We start from the raw sequence: 24,403 nt of genomic DNA, 5'->3' as shown, positions 1-24,403 counted from the left end.
GATGGACCTAGAGTCTGTCATACAGAGTGAAGTAAGTCAGAAAGAGAAAAACAAATACCATATGCTAACACATATATATGGACTCCAAGGAAAAATAAAAAAAAAAAGGTCATGAAGAACCTGGGGCAAGACGGGAATAAAGACACAGACCTACCAGAGAATGGACTTGAGGATATGGGGAGGGGGAAGGGTAAGCTGTGACAAAGTGAGAGAGTGGAATGGACATATATACCCTATCAAACATAAAATAGATAGCTAGTGGGAAGCAGCCGCATAGCACAGGGAGATCAGCTCGGTGCTTTGTGACCACCTAGAGGGGTGGGATAGGGAGGGTGGGAGGGAGGGAGACGCAAGAGGGAAGAGATATGGGAACATATGTATATGTATAACTGATTCACTTTGTTATAAAGCAGAAACTAACACACCATTGTAAAGCAATTATACTCCAATAAAGATGTTAAAAAAATAAATAAATAAAATAAAATTAAATTAAAAAATAAAATAAAATAAAAAATTCAGATTCCTAGCCTCTACTCCGGATTTACTAAATCAGAAGAAACTCTGGAGCTCAAAGAATCTTTGTTTTCAAAAGCTTTCCAAGTAAGACCATTGTAGCCAGACCCCAGACTGATATTAATTACAGGTACCTGTTACATGTTAAAAGCTGAGGAGTCTCTGGAAGGCTCACTGCTCCTCTATGCATATTTCTGACATAAAGGTAACATTTGAAATGTCAACATTTAGGATCCATTCATTGCCCATAGCACCTGCCTTAGGAATGCCTCTGTCCAGGAGGTCAATGGCTTCATCCAATCCCTTTCATTCCAGACATCTCTGAATTCGTGGAATTGGAGGAGGAATGGGCAGGTGATGCAGAAAGAGATGAGAAAGTGTCAGAAAAGATTTCTCTGCCCACTCCTTTGCCCTGCCTGGCCCTGGATGTGTCATATATTTGAACTGCTTTTCAGGAGTTGTGGCTATGATGCAGACTATCCACATACTCTACTACACAGACTCCCTAACCCCATGTACGATGCAACCAGGCCACTGGCCATGAGGGGTCAAGATAACTTCCCAATGACAGCATGTTAGACTACTTGTTCTGCATACCCAGAAGTGAAAGGTTCAGCAAAGCTCTGGTTGTCTACAATTCATATTTTTATCAGCTTAAGCCTCCCCTTGAGATGCTGAGAACTTTGTTTGCTATGTTCCTAAGCAAAGCCCAAAAGAGTTGGAAACCTTCACAAAATTATATTAAGGGTCCAAAAGGCTTTTGCATGAATGAAGTGGTTGAGACAAGATTTACTATAAAACAGACCAGTGATAAATGAAAGCAAGGAATTGTATCCAGAGCTCAAAGACTGTGCCTTTGCCTCCAAATCCCCGTGAAATTCTCATGAGAGTACCCAGGGTTGAACCAACATCCAAGAAGAGTTGCTACACTCAAAAGGCCTCCAATCAAAAACGTGAGCCCCACAAATCTGTCCTTCTTAGCCCAGCCTCCCAGCCCAGGGTTAGGAGACGGCTGTTTAGAAAAAGGAATGACATAATGGAGGATATTGAACTGACCCCTGAGGGGATGAGCATAGAATCATTCATTCATTCATTCAACAATAATGGTAAGAGGCAACACTTATTGAGCCCCTACTCTGTAAAAGGCACTGTTCTAATCACTTTAAATGTACTAATTAATTTACCTTTCACAAGTATCCTTTAAGATAAGTATCATCATTAGCTACATTTCACAGAGAAGGAAACTGAAACACAGACGGCTAAATCAGTTCCATAAGAACACATGTGGTGGAGCCAGGATTCAAACCCAGGAAGCCTGGCTCCTGAAACATGTGCCAGACACTGAGCTAGACAGTTGGGAATATAATGGTGGACAACACCACGGAGTCCCAGGATGGTGAAGGGTTAAGTTTGAGGCCAGAGAGGCAGTGGGAAGGCTTATGGGAGGTAGAACCGTCCTTGATACACTGTTGGCCTTGAGAAAGTTTCTTCCTCTCTCTAGCCTCAGTTTATCTACCTGTAAAATGTGAGGGTGGTCTAAATATTCTCTAAGATCTTCTTAGCTCAATAAAGATAAAAAAACATAAAGTAGTGGGCTAGGCAGTAGAACACAGTGGGCAGGACTTTTTATATGTATGGAGAAGGAGTGGTATAAAGTGGGGATGCAACCCCAGAAAAAGATGTAAATAGGCACTCTGTCCTTCTTTATAATCTGAGGGAACCCACATCTAATACCCTTCTTTAAAATCTGGGAGGTTCATGAAGCACCCATGAGAGAGGGCAAAGGGAAAAAAATAGGAGCGGCTTTCCCTCCGCTCTCTGGTGAGTTTCCTTTAAATGATGTATCAACTGTCACTATAAAAGGAATTAGAGATGCAGGGAGCTTAAGGCAAGAACTTTGCTGGTCATTTTAGTGTACATGTTCCCAACAGCCAACAGCATCAAATATGCATCCCCATCTGAAAGTAACCCTGCCAAGGCATCAGAAAAGTGCATTTGCTAAATACCTAAACATCTGGACAGCAGCCTTTCCAGAGGAATCAGAGCCAGAGAAAGCAGAGCCAGAGCTCAAAGTGACAGTGTAACTAGCTTAAGCAGATGAAAGGACAAAGGTGGCCAGAAAACATCACCCCAGCCAGGCCTGCCATCGAGTGGGGCGGGCTGGTATGAGAAGAGCCTTGGCAACGAGTCCCTTGTTTACAGCAGTCTCCTCAGCTAACAAACAAAACGTGTTGGTCTCTCTATCCTGCTCCAAGGTCAAAAATGAACCTTCTGTTCCATCTTTATTCCAATTGAAAGATCTAATTCTAGGCCACTATTTTGGCTTGGCAAAGCACAACCAACACCCTTCGAGATGTGCTGCACTTCTGTAGATTAACTTGGGTCAGTTCCCATGACGGCAATCAGCCTGGGACTTGATGCTCTTGGCTGAGCATAATCCTCAGGTCCCAGAGGCACCACCACCATGAATATCCAACATCCCCCTCTTCCTCTCCTCTTGCTTCTCCTTTCCTCTTCTCTTCTCTTCTCTATCTCTCTGTCTGTCTCTCATAAAGCTATCATGAACTCCTTCAAAATGAATATAGTGAAAACAGTTTGGAAGTTCCTCAAAAAGGTAAATATAGTGTTACCCTATGACCCAGCAGCAATTCTTTTCCTAGGTGTCTTCCCAAGAGAATTGAAAACACGTGGCCACACAAATACCTGTACATGAATGTCCATAGCAGTATTATTCACAAAAGCCAAAAAGTGGAAACAACCCAAATGTTCTATGGATGAATGAATAAACAAAATGTGGTAAATCCATATAATAGTGTATTATTTGGCCATAAAAAGGAATGATACTTATATGCTACAACGTGGATAAACCTCAAAAACATGCTAAAAGAAAGAAGCCAGTTACAAAAGACCACAAATTGTACAATTCCATTTGTATGAAATGTCCAGAAGAGGGAAATCTATAGAGGCAGAAATAGATTAGTGGTTGCTTAGGGGTGGGGTGACTGCTAATGAGTATGGGGTTTCTTTTAAAGGAGACAAAACTGTGCTAAAGTTAGATTGTGGTGATTGTTGCACAACCCTGTGAAACACTGAAAAAAGGAGCCATACACTTTAAACGGGTGAATTATATGGTATATGAATCATAGTTCAATAAATCTGTCTTAAAATGAATACACTACTTAAATATACCTTGTAATGCAATATAATAAATCTTACAGGATATCTGAGTGGATTACATTTTTGCACAGCCTTAGAGAAAATGGAAGCGAAATTTTCTATTACCTCTTTCTTCCTTTTCTCACTGCAGAGAGATGTTCTCACAAAAGTGGGAAATAATTGCCTAACGCCTTTCACCTCAAATTTCAATCTCAAACAGATGTAAATCAGATACTTTTATGATAGAGGCCCCAAGAAAAGGATATTGCTCTAGCCAAAACCAAGAATGATGGAAATTGGATATACTGAAGGATTTCTTTATTTTTAATGTGATATGAGAAAACAGAAATTTAAATCGGCTATAGAAGTTTCACCCCAAAGAACAGCAGAAGACAGGAGACAATATTCTATCCTGGATTGTTAGATGCTTGTCTGCCAGGAGGCAAAGTGAGTGCCCTAGAACTTCAGGATTTTTCTCTTTGCACTTCCCTGAGTCAGGGACAAAGTGTTCAATTTGCCTCTCAGAGGAAAGGTTCTGTCTTCACTGTGGCTCCCTGATTCCTTGGCAGGATTGCTTTCAGATTGCCATTGCTATTTGGTGCCATTGGTGCTATAGAACTGTGCCTGCAAGCCCTTGGGCAGCTGGCTTGACTTTGGTTGAGCTCAACTGCTCAGCAGGAAAATAGTTCCCACCATGCTTCCTCGGAGGCTTATTCTGCGAATCAAGTGAGATGGTGGATGGGAAATATTTACTTTGAAAGCTATAAAATACCTTTCACATGAGAAGATCTGTTGCAACTAATCTCCATCTTGAAACAATGGTAGCATTGGCTGGAGGGCATTAACTTTCAGGCCTGAGAATATCTGTGATATTATGGAGGCCACGTCACTGCAACATGGGGAAGACCCATTGGTGTTCAGAAAAACCATAGCCTCTTGGAATCAAAGGATTTTGAAATCAATAGGAACTTAGAAAGCATCTAGTTAGTAGAAGACCTTACTGATATCTGAATCTTCTCCACAACTATCCTGACAAATAACTGAGTCAGATCCATCGGTTTTGTGTTCTGATCAACTGAAGCACCATTTTTCAACTTGATTTACCCATCAAAGAGATTCAACTAAATTCAATCCAACAAGTCTTTGGTGCCCAGATTTGGGCTAGAAATTATGAGAGAAAGCCCTGCTGTCTTGGAGTTTTCAGTATGGTTGGAGAAGTAAAATTCTCATATTTGAGTCAATCAGAAAATAAATAAAAAAGGCAGTATTTAAGCCAAACACCAGAAGGTATGTAAGAGTCCTTATATTCATTTTCTAGGGCTGTTGTAACAAATTGCCACAAGCCTGGTGGCTTAAAACACAAACTTATTCTCTTACAGTTTCAGATGCCAGAAATCTAAAATATGTTTCACTAGATTAAAGTCAAGTTGTTGGCAGGGCTAGTTTCTTCTGTAGGCTTCGTAAGAGAATCTATTCCTTGCCTCTTTCAGTTTCTAGTGTCTGCCAGCATTCCTCGGCTTGTGGCCACATGACTCCAATTTCTGCTTCCCTGGTCACATTGTCTTCTCCTCTTTTGTAGTCAAATCTCCCTCCACCTCTCTCTTATAAGGACATTTGTGATAACATTTAGAGCCCACCCAAATTATCCAGAATAATCTCACCATCTCAAGATCCTTAACTTAATCACATTTGCAATCTCTTTTGCCATATAAGGTAACACTCACAGGTTTGAGGGATTAGGCCATAGATATTTAGGGGGACCATTATTTAAGTTACCACAGTCCTCAATAGCATCAGTGGTCTGGAGGTGGATAAATTAACTTTGGCCAGGAGAAATGACTTGACGAAAACAGACTTAAGATAAATTTAAACTTGGATGGAATTTGATCAAGAAAGAAGGAAGAGCAATAAATTGATTAATAATAAGAGTGAAAATAATCAAGTAGTCTTGCATTAAGCGTAACTTATGAGCTCATATTTGTGTTAGGTTCTTCCATCTGTAGGGAGACCCCAACACTTGGTCTCTATCTGAAGAAGCTTATGATGAATTAGAAGAAGAAACATAAGTCCATAAGATGGTGAATACTGCCCAATACTTTCCACAGGGAAAGGAGAGCTCAGCAAGAGCTATAGTCAGGGCAGTCATACTAGAAGAGGTGAGCTATGAGTGGGCCATCATCCACTATTTCAAACAGCCAGGTGTGGGTGGGGCTGAGGATGAAGAGTAAGAAAGGGCCAACAGGCTTGATAGGACGGAGCTCACTGGAAACCTTACCCAGAACAGTTACAGAGCAATGAGACAGAAGCCAGGTTTCAGCAAGCTGAGAAGGTAATGGATGGGCAAGAATTGGAGGCATAGAAAAAGAGAAGGGAACAAAAATAAAAAGGGATCACCATCAGGAAGAGTGACAGGTCAGAAAAAGAAGTAGGGGGTTGTTTTGTTTTAAGGGAAGAGAAACCTGATCATAAATGAAAGAGGGAAAAAACCATCAGAGGAAAGGGCAACATTAGAAAAGCTGGAGAACAGATGATGCTCATGAACTGCAACTTGTAAAAACATCTTTGGTTTGGAACCCTGTCCTCCAGACTAGGAAGGTGGCTGAGAACACAACTCCAGTATTTCTAGATAGTAAAATATTGTTCTTAATGGTTCTTGCTCATTTGTTAGCAATGTTCAATGTTTTCATTTCTTTCTAGGGTGCGATGAGGGTCTGGTCTCAGAGGCAGAGAAAAGGAAGAAAAAAGGGAGTCAGGTTGGGGGCAGTCAAGTGGGTAGGTGTTGCTAGCATCCACTAACATGATGAAACTCAGACCTAGAACCCTCAAAGTTTTAGCTCTCAGGTCGTGAATATTTCAACTCAATTCAACAAGCATTTATCAGGATCTACTGTGCCCACCACTCTGCTTAGTGTTCAAGAAACAGAAATGGTTAAGATTTAGTTCCTGCCCTTTATGGAGGCCATGCTTTTTGGATGAGGCAGAAAAGTAAATAACTGCATCCATCACAATTGCATTCATCTTCATGCAACAGAGCCCTGAAAAATAGGGAGAGACATTCAGGGCTAGTTGGGAACATGGCCATCCTGAACAAAATCAGGATTTGTAGCATTAAAGAAGATTGGGGGTATACAGATTTAGATGGGCAACTAGGTAGTCTGACAAAACAACCAACTCTAATACAGTATTTGGGGGCTATACCAAGAATAGAAATCAAGTGATGTAGAAGCATAAAGAAAGGAAGGATTAATTATAATATGGGGGTGGAAATGGGCACCTATTATAGTTGACAGAATTTTTTTTTACAGCAGAAATGACAATAGAGTTGGGCTTTAAAAATGACCAGGCTTTTATCAGGTAGAGAAGAGGATGATCCAGGGATTTGGAACCAGGATGAGCACTGAAGGTGGGGAAATGCTTGGCAGATTTGGTGAATGGCAAATATAGGATGATAAGAGGGGATAGAGGCTGTGGCAGATAAGAATGGAGAGGAATTTGCCATGCTGAGTGTTTTTTACCTTTATCCTGCATACAATAAGGAGGCCTAGAATGTTTTTTAAGGAAGGTGATGAGACGAAAAATGTATCAGTTAGTTATTGCTGAATAACAAACCATCCCAAAATCTCAGTAGCTTAAAGCAAAAATGTAATATACTTGAGTCTGAAAATCAGCTAGGGCTCTGCCCTAGGCTACACTGGCCGATCTGATCTTGGCTGGGTTCATTCACGTGTCTGCAGTTTGGCTGGAAATCTGTTCTAGGCCAGGCTTAGTTAAGGTAAGTTAGGGAAGTTCTGTTCCATGTGTCTCTCATCTTTTTCCTGGACCCAGTGGGAATGTCCCTCTCATAGTAATGGCAGAAGCACAAATAAGTAAGAGGAAATGCCCCAGTCTTCTTAAAGCCTGGGCTGGGAACTAGCACATCATCCCTTTCACCTCATTCCATCCCTTTCACCCCATTTCATTGGCTGAAACAAGCCACATGGTCAAACCCCAAATCAAGGGGGGGGGGGGGAAATATTCTCCTCACACTTTGTGGGAGGAAATACAAAGTCTGAGGTAAAGGGTGCAGGTGCAGGGAGGAGTGAGAAGTTGAGGAGATGAATGCAATCTTCCACACTAAGATGGGTCTTAAAAAGACAACTCTGTCAACAGTATAAAGAGTGGATGGAAGGAAGAAAGAGAAGGTATGAAACTAGTTTTAGATTACGGTTATAATTCATTCACGAAATGACAAGAGCATGAACTAAAGCAGCAGAAGTTGCAATGGAGGAGAGAACAGACTGAGGATGTATTAACTGCTTCTCTACTGGGAGAGCTTTGACTCTGAGAAATAAGTAGATGAAAATCCATCAATGGACATTGCTTGGTGGTATTGATTGAGCCATGTTGGGCTATCAATTCCTAACATTTCTTCCTTGGGTCACAAGACATGGCTATTTATCTTCAGTCTTTGATCCAGGTAGGATGATTCTTTGCTAGAAAACAAAAGTCTAAAGATAAATGAGGGCCTGCAGGTTGCCACACAGCAAGAACCACCATAGTATTACTACTGAGGTCAAAAGACCTAATCACATATTGTATATGTATAACTGATTCACTTTGTTATAAAGCAGAAGCTAACACACCATTGTAAGGCAATTATACTTCAATAAAGATGTTTAAAAAAAAAAGAAGACCTAATCAATTCTTTTATTCCTTCCTTGATAGCTAGGGCACACAGGTATCACAGCCCCTATAGCAACTATAGTCTCAGCCACACTTTATGACACATTATATTCTGCTGTATTGTTTCTTCACCATTCACTGTGGAGGAACCTGAGTCTCTATGTTGGATATATAGTATAAGTACAATGAAGATATTTTGCCTTGATAGTCTTTTGTTTCAGTTACCCTGCCTCTATCATGAGGTCAAATGTTATTTACTAATCTCTCCTGCCTATGGGGCACCTGTTAGGAAGTAGATTCAGTAGCCAGAGTGCAGTGTCTTGGGGAAACAACAATAGGATGATGTCATTCTCTCGGGAACACCATGTCAGGCTGCCTTGGTGCTTCTGAGCCCAGGTGTTTAATTCATTAACTACTCTTCAGTTGGGTGACTGGGGAGAGACCTGAAATTAATAGATACACTCCCTGTAACTGTTGTTATACTTTTCTAAGTGTATTGAGATAAATTTGGCATCACAGAAAGAGAAGAACTTTTGGAGATAGGTTCAAATCCTCGCCACATCACTTACCAGCAATGAGATACTGAAGTCACTTAATATCATTGAGCCAAATTGTCTTGTGTGTAAAACGGAGATACCAGTAACCTTTGCATTACACAGTTGTTGTTAGGGTCAAATAAGATCAAGGAGATGAAAATGTTGTATAAATAAGAATGTATCATGCGCAAGCACATTAAAAAAAGGTTTTCCAGTAAACCTTAGTCTTTTCCCATATCTCAATTCTTTGCCTCTTAAATCCCAATCATAATAATTCTTATCAAAGAGGTCTTCTCAATATAGCTAATCCAATCTAGTCTCACTTCAGCTTACTTGTATTTCTTTTTCTTTTTACAGCAAGGAAAAAATGATTTCAGGTTATGCTTCTTTTAAGAGCAAAACTTTATACTGTATGTGTCATTCCATTCTCAGTACCAGCTGTCTTTGTCATTCCTTTAGGACCCTACATCTTGAACTTCCAAGCTGGCTTCCAGAGGGCTTTACCATTGAGGCCCAAGGACTTTGTACTAGGAACCCTACAAGCTCTCTCCCAGGATGGAGGTCAGGGATGGATGACAATGCCAAGGCCCAGGGACTGATAAAGCAACAGGACCCCTTGCCTCTTTCTCAAAGCTGTTTCCCGTAAGAGGAAATTCATTTTCCCTGCACACCTGAGAAAGATGGGGAGCTTGTTTTACTTTACATAGGAAGTGCCACAGAGACTTCATATGAGGGCTACTTTTACTGCCCCTAAAGTCCCTCCATCTGTGATGCAGGTATTGGACTTCAAATTCCCACTTGAGACTATAGAAGTCAAGATACAACCCAGAAAAGGTCACATGACTTTGGACTAAACCGTATACATATGGAAACCTCTAGAAGAAATATGGAGGACATCAGTAATTGCATATTGTGCTCAAATTGGCAAAGTGGTTAAGATCCTAAATACTTATTTTTCTTCTGATAAGGTACCTGAACTTTCCTAGTGAGAGAACATGATCATATAATTATGTGTGTGTGGTCCAGGTAGATTTTCAGAGCTAGTGTAGATGTGACAAGGCAGCTGGGTGGGGCCAGGGCCCTGAAGCAGGTATTTGAAGGCAGAGACTGACAAACTGAGGAAAGCAGGTCATTAATAAAGGTGAACTCCATGACCCCTTCATTCCTCGGGACATCTCACAGAGGCTATGAAATTATTTTCCTCAGGGTCTGTATGAAAAGGAAAAGCTCCCAGAATGGTCTTGGTGATGGGAAGATGGGCTCGGTGACCACCAGGGACTCTGATGTTCAGGCATCATCCACCAGACATTGACCAAAAGTCTCTGCCCCACTTTTGGGTGAACCCAACTGGGACAAGTTGGTTACCTTATGAGATTCTGCCTTCTAGACCTTGTCATTTGCCCTACTGGGTGACTTCAAGCAAGTCCTAATTTCATCATGTACCACATGGGCAGACTTTCTCATCCTGTTGAAAGCAGCCAGCTAGACATGCTATTGGGCCCATTTCTTTGTACTCTGGAGCCCAAATATTTACAAGAAACAAAGTTGATTATATCATTGCTTTGATACGTGCCATCATTATTACTTCTTGTATTTCTATACAGCATTTCCTTCCAAAGGATATTCACAGCTATGGTCTCATTTTATCTTAACAACTCTGTGAAAGAGAAAAGGTAGGTCAAAGAGAGATGGGAATTATCCTGATCCCCATTCAAGAGATGCACAAACAGAATCCCAGAAAGAAGTGACTTTCTTGAGGTCACCAAGTGAGTGGGCAGGTGGTCCTGGCCTCTGAGTTGTTGCCCAGCAACTTAGAGTCCTCACATTTGAGTAACACTAAATGCTGATGCCATGCAGCCCCATGGTGTCTTTTGTACCACCTACCCTGGCTCTGGCCTCTCTTGGAGGAGCAGATCCAGTGTCTCACAGGTAACACAGACTCACAATCACAAAATGGGGTATTGCTTTAAGAGGACACTGATGAGACTTTAAAGATAGAGTAATTGGGCTGATAAGATAATGAGCCCTAAAGTGGATAATAATATTGAGCTCTACAAGGGATAATAATATTGATCTGCCTCATCAGGCCTGTTGGGAGGATTAGCTCACTGGCAATTGGGAAGAACTTTGCAATGAAGGAACATAAATGATAGTACGTTTGAGAGTCTCCTTGTCCCTTTTGGGATGACTCCCCCTTAGTGATTTAAGTGGTCGTGGGATGCCATGGCAACCAAGGCCTGCCTGATGGAAACTTTCATCCCTATATTCCCCTGCAATTCCATATTCCTTACCTCAACCATAAGGAGAGGACTTGCCCTTCTTTAAAAACGAAGTGCAGCAAGAAAGCATTTGACTTTTAGGCTCCTGGTGAGAAGCAGAGGCATAGGGGGAATGCTGGATGATTTTAAGAACTCTAACTAGAGACAACACTCTTGTCTGTGGTCACAAAAGCCATGGCTGGAAGAGTGACCCTTAGAAGAGCCATCAGAGATGGCTGGGAGGGGCTCTGCCAAGTGGGGGCTCGAGAGAGGTTGATAGGAGGCTTTGAGTTTGTGGTTTTGATGTGGAGTTCCTCTTTTCTGCCATCAGGGAAACATTAGCTCTCTCTCACCCACTTCCATAGCTAGCCCGTGTGGAAAAGCTACTCCGGGTTGTTTTTACAATGTCATTATAGTTCTACTGGTTTCAGAGTAGGTGTTCAATAAATGCTGATTGATGGATGTTCTGGTGTTTTTACATATATCATGTGCTTCCTCACAAGCAAGTTCTTCCTATTTTGGCAAATGCTTTACACTGAGCCATATACTCTCTGTCCCAAGCCCCTTGTGAAAAATACATGAATGAATGAGGTGATTAGCTCAGGGTCACATGGCTCAAAAATGGCTGAACCAAGACGGCCCCAGAGTTTCCAACACCAAGCCTAGAGCTCCTTCCACTCTGCCGCCCAGTCATCCACAGCCAGGCTGCAATCCATTCACATACCTCCCAGGGGGCTGTAATGGAAAAACCACACTCCTGGGTTTCTTCTTCATTCTCACACTACGACCACGGTCACAACACTCCTGACACCAGATGTGTGGGGGTTTTTTTCCCCACACCAAGCAATTCTCTGTGACACTAAATGGGGTAGCCTACAATTCAATTCAGTTCTGATACTAACTGGAGTTAGTGCAGACCCACAAGACTGTCCCTACTTCAGACACCAATTACAATTACAAGAGGTAGGTCCCCAGGTTACCCACAACTTCTGTTTGACTTGGCTACAAATCAGAGTTTCCCATGACCCCCCCTCCTAGGATCCGATTACTTGCTAGAACAGCTCACAGAACTCAGGGAAATAGTTACTTATGTGTACCAGCTTATTATATAATAAAGGATGTGACAAAGGATACAGGTGAATAACCAGTTGAAGAGATACATAGGGCATGGTCTGGGAGGGTCCTGAGTGCAAGAGCTTCTGTCCCTCTGCAGTTGGGATGCATCACCCTCCCAGAACATTGACGTGTACCAATCCGGAAGCTCTCTGAACCCCATACTGTTGCAATTTTTCTATAGGCTTCATCACATAAGCACGATCAATTATTAACTCCATTTCTATCCCCTCTCCTTTTCCCTTCTCAAGAGAACGGGGAGGTGGGAGGAGTAGGGCTAAAAGTTCCAAGCTTCTAATCATAGCTTGGTCTTTCTGGTGACCAGCCCCCCTGCAGGAGCCCACCAGGAGTCACCACTTTAAAACAAAAGACATTCTTGGGACTTCCCTGGTGGCGCACTGGTTGCGAATCTGCCTGCTAATGCAGGGGACACGGGTTCGAGCCCTGGTCTGGGAAGATCCCACATGCCGCGGAGCAACTGGGCCCATGAGCCACAACTGCTGAGTCTGCGCGTCTGGAGCCTGTGCCCTGCAACGGGAGGGGCCGCGATAGTGAGAGGCCCGCGCACCGCGATGAAGAGTGGCCCCCGCACCACGATGAAGAGTGGCCCCCGCTTGCCGCAACTAGAGAAAGCCCTCGCACGAAACGAAGACACAACACAGCTAAAAATAAATAAATAAATAAATAGAGTAGCTATTTAAAAAAAAAAAAAAAAAAAAGAATTCGCCTGCCGATACAGGGGACACTGGTTCGATTCCTGGTCTGGTCTGGGAAGATCCCACATGCCACGGAGCAACTAAGCCCGTGCGCCACAACTACTGAACCCGCGCGCCTAAAGCCCATGCTCCGCAACAAGAGAAGCCACCGCAATGAGAAGCCCATGCACCACAACCAAGAGTAGACCGCGCTCACCGCAACTAGAGAAAGCCCACACGCAGCCAAAAAAAAAAAAAAAAAAAAAAAAGAAAAGAAAGACATTCTTACCAACCAGGAAATTCCAAGGGATTTAGGAGCTCAGTTTTAGACACTCCTATCGCTCAGGAAATTACAAGGGTTTTAGGAGATCTATGTCAGGAACTGGGGTCAGAGACTAAATGTCAGAACAAAAGATTCTCCTGGCACCTCTATTTAGAAGGGTTTTAGGGGCTCTGTGTTAAGAACTGGGGACAAAGACCAATATATATATTTCTTATTATTTCACAGGGACTTGTTGTTCCCTGTGCTTGTTTTTTTGTTTTTTTTTTTAATAAATTTATTTATTTATTTATTTTTGGCTGTGTTGGGTCTTCACTTCTGTGCGAGGGCTTTCTCCAGTTGCGACGAGCGGGGGCCACTCTTCATCGCGGTGCGCGGGCCTCTCACTGTCGCGGCCTCTCCCGTTGCGGAGCACAGGCTCCAGACGCGCAGGCTCAGTAATTGTGGCTCACGGGCCTAGTTGCTCCATGGCATGTGGGATCCTCCCGGAACGGGGCATGAACCCGTGTCCCCTGCATTGGCAGGCGGATTCTCAACCACTGCGCCACCAGGGAAGCCCCCTGTGCTTGTTTTTATTTTCTCTGTGCACTAACCAGCTGAGCTAAGTATGCACTTACCAATGGTGAGCCACTCCAGGGAGGCCAGCATGCTAGGAGCAGCCGTAACTGAGCCCAGTCTCCCCAGCACGCCAAAGAGTCCTCTGGTGGACAACTGCGCGCCTGCTTTTGCACAGAAAAGTGGTGAAGCTCACTTTGGTATTCTAGTTGCTTGCATCTCCCTCCCAACACTTCAATTCCTCTCTCCTCAAAGGCATTTTAAAGAAAAGATTTAAAATTGCTTAGAAATTGAAGCAAGATTGCCTGGTTATTGATTCAAATTCTGGCAGGTCTGACTCAGAGCTGTCTCTCTCATTCCTGCCACCGATTCTGATGGCTAAAGAGGGATTCCAAGGATTTGGGCTGTAATCAAATGACCCAAGAATCCCTATCTCCTCTCTGTGTAGGGGAATTTAATACTTCCATTCTACCTGAGGTCTCATTGCCAGGATGTTAACTGGAATTTCAGTTTGTCTCTCTCCATTCTGGGATTTTGCTTAAACTAGTATTTTTGGTTCTTTTCTCCTGTATCTTGACAGCAGACAACAAACAACCTCTAAATAGTCACAGAATGGCAAGAGCTGGGTTTAGCTGGCAATTTGGCAGATAAACACAATAATAGTGGCCTTGGAAGCACTACTATTGGGGATGTGATAGAGACTGTGCTGTGGCAAAGAAACCCTATACTTTGTGCCATCCTCTACATAGAGAAAGAATCTGTGTCTATTGCATCTTATAAGAAAAAAAAGCTATCAAGAGACAATAAGATAATAGTAATAAGAGTCAGTTTGTGTGTTAAAGGGTTTGAGACATAATCATACAGACCTGAATGTACTTATTTTCTAGGCTTCCTTTAGCAAATCTTCTTTGCTTGGTTTCTATGGAAACTGGAAACTACACATGAGCCAGAGACACTCAATAGTCTTCCCTGGCAGGCATGTCCATTTCAGAGTTCTCTGCTTTAAGTGATATCCTGCTGTAACTACTAAGAGTAAATAATAATAATAATAATCCATACACTGTACTCTCAGAATCACTGCTGAGAAGGTCAATGTTGATAGCTACCACTATTGAGCACTTGCTATGTTCCAGGGCATACACTAAACAGTTATAGACCTTAACTCACTTAATCCTCCCAATAGCCTTGTGGGTTTGGTATCTGTAACTGTTCGTCCATCCAGGAAAATGCAAACCACTCTAAGTATCTCAAATGGAAGGAACTGAATACAAGGAGTTAGTTATGCATGTGACAGAATTGCTGAGAGGCCAAACCGGGGGCTGTGAGGCAGCTCAGAGAGTAGCAAAAATAGGAAGCAGCACCAATTCTGATGCTGGAGAGACAATAGGAGAACATAGTGTTTCCAGTGCCTGAAAGTTGGGACCAACTGTCAGGAATGAGAAGTATCATGATGACTGCATGTAGGAGTTGAGACCATGGAGGGAGGCGCTGACTGGTGGGCAATGGAACTACAGAGGAGACACAACTACTTAACTACCAGCACTCCACAAGAAGCAGAGATGGAAAGAGGGAGAACACCCTGGCTTCTCTCTTCTTCCTGCCCCCATTTCAAGCAATCTTCTTTCAAGGCCTCCTATTGACTGAAACTTCACAGAAGCCAGAGGGCAAAAGATCTGGGAAACAAGTTCTCCTATGATACAGAAGAGAGCAGAGGAAGTGCAGGGATGCATCTGAGAACAAACTAGCAGTTTTACTATACCCATTACAGGGATAAGAAAACTGAGTCACAGAAAGGCAATTTTCTTAAGACAAACACTAATCAGTTAAATGACTGATTATCTGGTTAGGAGTACATGCTCTCAACCACTTTATGATACCTCTTTATGAGTTCCTCTCTGTAGAGAGGAAAAGGGCTTCTTCATGCACATGGCATTCCTGTTTCACATGCCCTTCACCTCAGTAGACCCAGTCAATTTTGAAAACTTTAAGTTGTGGTGGTCTGTCCATCTGAAATTTGCCCATTCAGGGGGTTCTGGATATTTATTTGATGTGTGCTTATTCTAGATGTTTCAGCCTGACCACATACAGTCAGTCATTCATACCTTTAGTCATTAAAATATGAAAAGGGTCATTTATTCACTGGTGGCACAGACCTAGGAGTAGGGGAAGATGGGACTGGGGAGAAATCTCACCTTTCTCATATTTTCTAGAGAACTGGACTGTGATTCCAGCTGGGTAGAGGGTCACAGTGAGGCAATGGGGGAAAACAGGTAGAAATTCCCAGTTCCTATTTTCTCCCTTAATGTTTGAGCATTTGCCACTGCTAAACTTGTAAGAAAAATTTATCAGGGAAAAGCTAAAATTTCTGTCAACTTCATCTTGTCTCTGAACTAGGGGAAGAAGACCATTTAGCTGAAAGACATCTTGGAAAATCTTGGAGAAAACTATTTCATTTAATAACACAGGTAGACCCCTCTCAAAGGCATTCATGTTTTAAGAGAGTTTACTCTGAAAACCAAGAAACCTTCTAATATAAGAATTTTCAGTGATTGGTAATGGAGGAGAAGATTTTTTGATAAATCATTCTACTGTTTTCCTTTAAATTTATGCTCTGTGTGCAGGAACCCTTGTATTTGGAAAGCGTCATGGGGCCTTTGTGGGGATTTCAGTGAGATAATACACACAGAGCTCCTGGACAATAACAGGCTGTCAAATGATTGTATTTATTACAGTCACTGTCATCATCATCATCATCACCACTGTACTTGATTTTCAAGAAGGTGTGAAGAAAGACTGGCATGGTCAGGAAGCTTTCTGGAGGAGAAGGGCCTTCTGCTGGGTCTTAAAGGCACTCCTTTTACTTTTAACACCTACAAGTGTTTAGTCTTTTCAGGCAAAGAAATATAATAACCAATTTCCAGGACCTGAAAATCCAGATGGGGGCAAAGGATATTTGACAGGTTCATATTTGCTACAGTTTCAGTCTGGACGGAAGGAAGAGGGTTTGATTATTCAAGTTATTTTAAAACTGCTTTAATTATGTTGTTGAAACCCTAAGAGTAACAGAGGTTTAAAAAAAAGAGTAACAACAACAACAAAGAACCTCAATACTCTTTTTCCAGGATGATTTAGTTTCAAGAGAAGTTGGAAAAGTGATCTGATCTACTTGCATCAAGTTACCCTACAGAGAAAAGCTTTCTGGGGAGATATACACACAGAAAAATAGGTTGAATCTTTCCTCCCCAGAACCAGATAAAAACAAAGTTATCTTCCTTATCTCATGGGAAGCCAACGCATCTTAGCCCATTTTATTGGTACCAAGAAGTGGTATCAAAGAGGGGATAGTCGGGGCTTCCCTGGTGGTGCGGCGGTTGAGAATCCGCCTGCCATTGCAGGGGACACGGGTTCGAGCCCTGGTCTGGGAAGATCCCACATGCCGCGGAGCAACTGGGCCCGTGAGCCACAACGACTGAGCCTGTGCGTCTGGAGCCTGTGCTCCACAACAAGAGAGGCCACCATAGTGACAGGCCCGCGCACCGCGATGAAGAGTGGCCCCCGCTCACCGCAACTAGAGAAAGCCCTCGCACAGAAACAAGGACCCAACACAGCCATAAATAAATAAATAAATTTATTAAAAAAAAAAAGAGAGGGGAAAGCCATGCTTCCACCTTCCCGTGGAAAATTCCAGTTGGAGGAAGGGGAGGGGCAAGAGGCAGGGTTTTGTCCAGGAAGGCAGGCACACTGCCAACCACCTCCTTCAGCAGCCTCTCTGCCCTCACCCAGACCTGGCCAAGCACCACTGCAGAGGTGATGCCAGCCCTGTGTGGAAGGAGCACTGTGCGGGGTGGCGACAAGGTTCCCAGGTTCCCAGAGCAATAAGCTCCCCCATCTTCCCAGGCCTGAAACTACTCCCTTAGCTAATCCCCAGGGTAGAGGGTTGAAGACTCTTCATACTGTTAAGATACTGATATGTAAAGCTCTCCTCCAGGCATTAACATTCAGGCTGAAAGTGGACTATCTGATGACCTAACTGGAGAGGATGGGCATCTTCAGTACCTTGTTTGAGCCTCCCCACAGCTCTGTGCAAGTCCAGCTTCCACTGTGATTGCTTGGGCCTCTTCCTCCCAGAGCTTCACGCTCTCCACTGAGCTCACACGTTTTCCTTCAATTCCATTGTCCCAATCCCACCTCTCAGCCCATCCACAAACCCACAGAGCCTTTCCAATGGTCACTCCTTCCTCTGACCTCTCATAGCTTTTAATTTATTTTAAGAAATGAATTACTTTTTACATTGATTCTTAGATATGTCTTATTTCCCCTCTACTGGTTGCCATGTTTCCACCAATGTTTATGCTCAATAAACACTTGCTAAATAAATGAACAAATGACAATTTGGAATCAGAGTAGATGGTCCAGGCATAGCTCTGTGGAGAGTGTGCCTGAGGAGGGCCCCAGGAAGGATGCTGTGCCTGAGGAGGGCGCTGTGTGCTCTAGGGCAGCAGAGGCCTCAACAGGGAGAAAGAGGGGTTCTGAAAGCAAATCCTGACACCTGACAATGCCTGCAGACACCTGATGCGTAGTCAGGACCCTTTGGTTTGCAAGCCACAGAAAGTCAACTCAAATTGACTTAAGCAAGAAGGGAATTATTGGCTTTCATGGATGAGAAGGATACTGGAGTGACTCACAGAATGGAAAGAAGAGTTCCAGGAACCAAAACTCTAGGACAGAAAGTGCAAACCCACTAAAGACCTAGAAAATGCCTTTCTCTTTTCCTCTCTTCTCTCTTCCCTCTCCTCCCTATTATCTGAATCTCAGATGTGTTCATCTCACTTGACACCTCTTTCTTTTTACTCTCTCTCTTCCTTCTCTTTCTCTCTCTCCATCTTAATCTCATTGTGCCTCTATTATAATCCCTTTCTCTTTTATATCAGAGAATCTCTCTCCACATATCAGAGAAAATTGTTCTTAGCAACACTAGACATAAACCCTTAATGAATTAAAATTAAGGAAAACTAGCCTTCCACCTCCACTCAGAAGATTCCATGGGAGGTCCCCAATAAGCCTGGATTCTATGTGTCCACCTTTGGATGAGTCTCTGTGTCCAGGGATGTGACACCATTCTTGGCTCAGTGGTGTGATGAGAGAGTCCAGGCAGCATGACTGACGGCGGCACCAGGACCACATAGAGGGGAAACAAGATCATCGGCAGCTCGCTTTGCTAGCAAAAGCAAGGGGCTGGTAAAGAGCTCTTGGAAGGGATGAAGGAGAGGACTTGTAAACAACTTCAGGCAAGAGTGATATCAAGACTAGGGATAACCAGGAAGCAAAACAGAGGCCCACCAAAACTTTCTGGACTCTTGTCTCCTAGGGATGCCCTGTCTAAAATGATCTCAGCCCAGTAACTCACATCATGTCAACACAGGTATTGTGAAGTATCTTTTATGCTCATCACTAACTCAAAATTACAATACATCTGCCTCTAGGTCTTGTTTTTAGTGTGTTCATAAAAAGCATATATTACTATATCACTATGTCACTTTCTAACAATTTAACAACTGTATTTCAATGTAATTGGCTTCCTTTCTACTTCTATGTATTCTATGCACTTCAAAACATTATTCTGAGAAGGGGTCTGTAAGCTTCACCAGATTGCCAGAGGGGTCTGTGGAAAAAAAAGGCTATGAACCCCTGTTTTAGTTGACTGTCAGATGCTGGACTGCCTGGTTTAATCCTCTAATTTTTGCAGCATTTTCTCTGTTTTCTAGATTTTTGTCTTTTTGTTCTATTTTCTGCAAAATTTCCCAAATTTTATCTTCTGATCCCATTCTCTGACTACTTTATTTCTGCTGCGTTCCCCTTGATAACATCCTGGTCTTATTCCATAGCTGTTCTATCTTCTCATCTCTTAGGCTATCAATTCTAGGGTGTAATTTATTCCTGCTGATCTTTAGCTGTCCGTTCACATATGGAAAATGCACTACAAAGTGATTGGGATTTCTGAACCCAAGTGAAGGGCTTATTGGATGGTGGCTTCACTGTGGGGTTTGTAAGCAGGAACCAACCATTTCATCATGGGATTCCCCATATGTCAGAATCTGTGACTTTCCTCTTGGGGAAGTCTGTATATCTAGAGGAATGCTATAATCCCATGCTTGGAGGGAGTGGGAATTTATGGGTCAATATCCTTGGAGCCACCCAGTAAGGACACTTAGACCTTATCCCCCATTTTCCATCCAGCTCAGGGCTGTTCTCTGCTGTTTCCTGCTATTCCCTCAATCTGAATTCTCTCTGGTTCAATTACCTGGGTACTAAGTCTCCTGTTTCCTGCTGGAGCAGAAGAGGAACAGCTGTCTGGATGTTTGGACTGGGAAAAGAGACCTCCTGAGATAAATCTTCAGCTTTTCCTATGTTCCTTCCCACCTGCTCCCAGCTTTGAGAGTTGATTGGTGCCTCCAATTCCTGAGCCGTCCAACTATTTTTGGATGCAAGCTGGCCTGTTCCTTCTTAGCTTTCCCCTCTGTGGGCATTATCCACTCTGCCAAGACAGCACTCAATCCCCCCACTCTTCATGTATTGATATTTCTTGCCTGGTGTCACTTTTTCTCCATTTTTTCTTTGTAGGTTTATACCTTTTCTTTGCCTTCATTTTAGTGGGGCTTGGGGAGGGAGCAGAGATTATAGGGCATAATCTGCCACATTTATCCACATGTCTTCGGCCTGCCCATTTCTCACTTTAGCCCAAAAGAAAAAAAAAAAAAAGACACCATCAGCCTTATATTGATACTTGTTGGGACTCTGATATCCAACTCGGTGTGGGTGCAACAGGACCTGACAGTGAAGAAACAGCTGTCTTGAGCTTTGGCTGGCACCCAGTAACCAGAATGCCAGCTCCCAACTCAACAATGATTAACCTGAAACTATAAGAACTGAACTACAAAATTATAAAGGAAGGAGAGAAACCCAACGTCCAAAATGGCAATCTTCAGATCGAGTGGGGAATGTCCACCTCTTCCAGGCAGACTGCCCAAGCTGAGGAAACAGAGGTAGAAATTCCCCTCTCTGCCACAAACACTATACACACCTGACAGCCCACCTAATATCCACCTCATGATTGCTTCCCAAAAGTACTGCCCTGTACTTCAATATAACAACAAGGTTTTCACTTTTCTGTTTATACATTGGTTCTATGGTTGCTATTCTGTTGACAATGTATCCTCCTGGGGCAGTTTGTGTGTTTACTGAATGGCTACCCAAGTTGTCTCAATTCAAGCACAAACTCCTGTAGCACCAGATTTAAAGTAATAATTTTTTTTTTTTAGTTAAAGTGTTTTCTTTACTATGTAGTCTGTACACACGTGAGTGATTGTTACTGCTTCCACTTTTATTAATTTTTTATTTCCAGTTGCATGAAGGACATCTTCACAGAGAGCAACCCAAGCCGAAGTCCTTATCTCTCCTGGTGGCCCTGGCTCGTCAGCACTCTTGGTAGTTCCACCATCAGCACCCCATGTCCTTCATGTGTTCTCTTTCCCCAGCACCTTCTCAGCTGCCCAAAACTTCTCTCCTGTTTGCCCTGTTCACTCCCCTCCTCTGTAGCTATTATGCTTTTTTTCCTGGAGAGATCCCGATCTGTGCCCTTGCTCAAAGACCTTTGCTGGCTCCCCACTGCATAAGGATGTAAGTACAAACTCAGCCTTGCCCACTAGGCTCCCAAGTGATCTTGCCCTCAATGCCTTTTTTTTTTTTTTAATTTTCAAAATAAAAATTTTTTGATGAGGAGAGCAGGACAGGAAAGATATCTGACAGCTGTCCTTGTTTATAAAAGAAGAAGAAGAAGAAGAAGAAGAATGCAAGCATCTGAAATATTGTGTCTAGAATCTTGTACATATTTCCTGAAAGTAAGAGGAAAGACTTGGATTTCTATAGCACTTTTCTTCAGAGGGCATCAAAGCTCTTTAAAATTATACAAAAGAAAGCAAAGGCACCAGATATGAATGTTTCAGTGTCTGTGCAGCAAGCCCATGTTATTATTTAAAGACATGAAAATGCAGATCCCTGGACAGACTGGAGCTGAGTTCACTTCAAAAGCTGGGGCTAGGAGGGGACTGATGATTCCTTCCAAAGCCCTGTGGCCCCCCCATGAACTGCTGAGAAGCTTGGAAACACTGGCCCCATGGGTGCTGCCACAAGCCTCCTCAGCCTCTACCTGATGCTGGGGTTTAAGAGATGAAAGATGGACCAAGTAAAACAAGGTGAGAGGGACTGAGCCCAGCTGTGGTTCCCATTATGACAGAAGAAAACAGAGTATTTTGAATTTTCCAGAACTCTAATTGGATGGATTTTCTATAATAGGCATTGTAGTAATGGGGGCTACTTTCCGGGATCTGATGAAAAATCAGAGGTGAGTTTTTGGTTTGAGGACATTTTTATAAATAATAGCCTAATAGCTTAAAGTCTAAGATTAAAAAAAGAAAATGTCCTGGCCACAGCCTCCTACTGTACTGATGAGAAAGTCCAGTGCTGGCCAAATTTCATCTGAGCCATAGGCTTACTACACATTTTAGTGGAGTAAAAATAAGTAGAACTGGCAACACTGCCAATAGAGAAAGGCCACAGTGAACTACCTGACCACAAGCTGCCGCATCAGGGCCATTCTGAGGCTGCTGTGCCCCCACAGTAGACAGGTCCAAATGGAGAGGCCCCCAGAACCCTGCCAATCTGTGGGAAGAGTCAGTGAGCACTGTGGACAGAGCAGCAGTCAGAGGTGGAAATTTCCACAGGGGTAAAGTATCTCCCTTGAGATATCGATTACAGGCTAGATGATTACAAAATTCCCCCACCCAAGAAATTTACTCTAAACGTAGACTACACAAATAGTGGGTTTTTACTCATTGATGTGAATAGAAAGCAGAACTGGTTGCTTTTGGTAAATTTCAGAATCTTTCTGAAGAAGGAGAGAAAATAATGGGTGTTATATTTCTCTTTTCTATATTTAGGTTTAATTTATTAAACTTCCACCCAAAATATAGGACCTGGGCCACCACCATGGAAGGATGTGCAGGTTGTGCACTGAACAACTCCAGGGCAACCTCACATTATAGGTAGTGGCTAGAAGTGAAGCATGATCAAAGATGCTTCCCATTTCCAGATGCCATGGTCACAAAGCACCATATAAAAGTTACACAGTGAACAAACAGATTGCACCAATTACTGTCAGGACTAACTACGATCTGAGGCTCCACTCTCAGGGTCTCCGAATAACCATCATTCTAGACCAGGTTCTATTGCCAGAAGTAGGGATGTGGGTGCTGTGGATGTTGCAGGGTCATCTCCTGGCAGGCCTGTTTCCATATTAGCCTCCACTTCTTCCTGAGGCTGCAGCTCCCCCTAGCCTCTATGGGGACAGCCTGGTCAGAATCTGGATGCTTCCTTTCTGATCTGGCTAGCATATGTTCTAAGCCCCCAAGGAGGCTACAAATTTCTCTTCCGAGTGCAACACAGCTCTCTGGCTTCCCAGGGCTCTCTGCCTCTGCAAGGGTATAGTCAACCACACCTGGGCTCTAAGGACCATGGAAGAAGAGCCTCGAGTCTCCTTGTAGCTTTTCTCTACCCCTCAGCTGAAGTCAGCCAGTACTTCTGGTTCCAAGAATTAAATACACAGACTAACCTTGTCCTGCCTGGTATTCATCCTGACCTGTCAGCCAAGTCCTCAGAGAAGTACACCCCATTCTCCATGCAATAACAGACCAATGTAGCTGCTTCTCAAACCTCTCCCTTAAGCACTGAGGGGCTTTATGGACACTGAGCACTCACAAACCCAGCACACTTCATGTAGATGTCAATGATGAGCATTAAAATATATATTTACATTGACAGCACATCACTTTATTTATCCAAGCCTTGGGCACCAAGACATGTGAGTTTGAAGTATTTGAATAAAAGTCTTTCAGATTCCAACCTCTATTCTTCTTGCTCATAATCACTCTCCAGCAATGTTACCTGTGGTATTCCATTTTCTTTCCCCCATCTTTGTTTTTATGAAGATAAAAGCAGTTTGAAATGAGTAGTTGAAATTACCTACATTTAGACCACTCTGTTGGAAGTTGAAATCTCTGTTTTTCTTCTTGATTTCTCTGTGTATAAATACAGTGTTAGATATAGTTGTCTTTCATGATCAAAGATCATGGTGATACTTCCCCCAAAGACAAGTGAAAATGAAAATCATCATCATCATCATCATCATCATCATCATCTACCATGATCCCTTTGCAGTGAGCCTTTGCATCATTTTTGGCCAGTCCTCTCCAGTGTCTGATAACTTCTCTCAGATAAGTAAAAGTCCTGAAACCTGCCTAGCTCTCGCCCCCTAAATCTGTCCCTCACAGCCACACTGTGGAGTACTTTGTAACAATAGTAATAATAACAACAACCGCTCACTTGTTTAAGCTCTTGATATGTGCCAAGCACTGTTCTAAACAGATTGCACCTCCTTTCTCATTTAATCCTCCTGAAATCCCTCTGCAGTAGATATCATAAATATCCCCATTTTACAGATGAAGAAACTGAAGCACCAGAGATTGAGTCATTTCGCCCAGGTCACACGGCTGGTAAGGATTCGGACCTAAGCAGTCTAGC

Source organism: Balaenoptera musculus, chromosome 19 (assembly GCF_009873245.2).
Source record: "Balaenoptera musculus isolate JJ_BM4_2016_0621 chromosome 19, mBalMus1.pri.v3, whole genome shotgun sequence".
Classification (NCBI taxonomy): domain Eukaryota; kingdom Metazoa; phylum Chordata; class Mammalia; order Artiodactyla; family Balaenopteridae; genus Balaenoptera; species Balaenoptera musculus.
This window is presented reverse-complemented; position numbering follows the sequence as displayed.